Source organism: Fopius arisanus, unplaced genomic scaffold, assembly GCF_000806365.1.
Source record: "Fopius arisanus strain USDA-PBARC FA_bdor unplaced genomic scaffold, ASM80636v1 scaffold00060, whole genome shotgun sequence".
Classification (NCBI taxonomy): domain Eukaryota; kingdom Metazoa; phylum Arthropoda; class Insecta; order Hymenoptera; family Braconidae; genus Fopius; species Fopius arisanus.
Genome location: NW_011887799.1, coordinates 533,459 through 535,118, shown reverse-complemented (window position 1 = coordinate 535,118; position 1,660 = coordinate 533,459). Strand labels below are relative to the sequence as shown.

The window sequence follows — 1,660 nt, the reverse complement described above, 5'->3', positions numbered from 1 at the left end:
ACTCAGAAAAGTCTCTGGCCACCACTTATAATTAATTATTATTAATTTTCATAATTATTCCCCCTGAAAAATTCTTCCGAGTACTTCTACACACTCATTACCCATTTTTGATTATTGAAAGTCGAGGGGGTTTTTTATTAATTAAATTAATGAATAATTAAATAAATTAAATGATCCCTAGAATAGAGGAAAAATCATAGAATTTGCATCATTGCATCATTGCATCATTGCATCATTGCATCATTGAAATCAATCAACAGATTAAATTATTACATGATTAATATTAACATTGCTATTAATGTTACGATTAATATGTTCAAAATTTAATGCTAGTTATTACAATGCGGCTTGCGACAGCGTAGGAATGGTATGAAGGTAAGGAAGTTTGTGGCCATGGGTACTTGGATGTGGTGAATGTTAAAAGGACGGGGTATGACTTCGTCGACGGGTTAGTCACCGCGTCGGGCGACGCTCCATCGATCGAACGGGGTTGGAGAGTCGCGCCGTCCGGCGGCCGCCACCACCCACCACCACCCACTCAATGTATTATCCGCGGGAAGGCGGGGTGGGGAAAGAGGGAGAATCACCGGCGTTGATAAAATGCTATAGCTTATCCACCGTACACAGCAATATTAGATCTATCCTGATGCACTATTTGTATTTTTAGATTCCACCTGTGGAATTTCAAACCATCACCTCATTTTTACGGGATATTATATTTTTATGTGTATCGAAAATTCTGGACTAATGATCTATGTATTTTAATGATTATTATGTGGATACTGTGGGATAAGCGCACTCATTACGGGATTAGAGTTATCGTTGGTCTTGAGGACTCGTCGCGGAAGGGGGTTTGAGGATGGGGTAAAAAGTGCTCGGTGAGGGTGAAATTGGGGTGGGATTGAGGAGTAGAATTATAAAGGGAATGGCGAGGGGCATTGGCCCTTGGAGGGCACGCCTGAGGGCTCAGGATACTCTCCTGGGAAATTAGGGATGCGTCGGGCTGGAATGGACATTTCTGTCAACAATGGAAAAATTTCTTGACTTTATTGTTGATTTTCCGGGGTTCGAAGGAATTTTTTTAATAAATATGGGTTTTTCGGAATTTCTAAATCCTATATATTAGTTTTTATTATCTCCAGATAATAAATTATGGACGTTTACATTTATAATTTGAGTCAAAATTTATTATTCATTCGACTGTTTTCTTGAAGATACTGAAAGAATATCAAAAATATTAAATATCATCTGCCCGGGTATAAAAAGGTTTATAGCGATTTAAATGAAAAGGCGCCTTTAATTATCATCAATTTTTTTTACCAACTGCCGCATCGAATTTTCATCGGTCGATATTCTCGTCGCCTGTGATTATCTCCACACTCTAGTGAAGTTTCAAGACGAAAATAAAAATAATTTCGAGAGAAAAATCAAAGGATTCGTCTTTCATTAGTTATCTCCAGGCAGTAATTACATTAATGATCACTAGAAAATCCCAAGGCTCTCTAAAACACATTTTAACAACGACTAAAAAGTCAGAAACAGATTTCTAACCTAGACAGTTCTACCTGAGTGAGTCCTTTTATTTACACGTTTATGTGTTCTCTGAAGTCACAGAATTATAAAAATTAATATTATTTAAACGATCAATTATTTATTATTC

General features: G+C 36.9%; 1 protein-coding gene across 1 annotated transcript in view; it reads left to right on the top strand.

The window, feature by feature from the left end:
• Positions 1-1,660, top strand: part of LOC105268764 (mitochondrial import inner membrane translocase subunit Tim22) — a 13,058-nt gene that overhangs the window by 10,043 nt on the left and 1,355 nt on the right. The window lies entirely within an intron of this gene.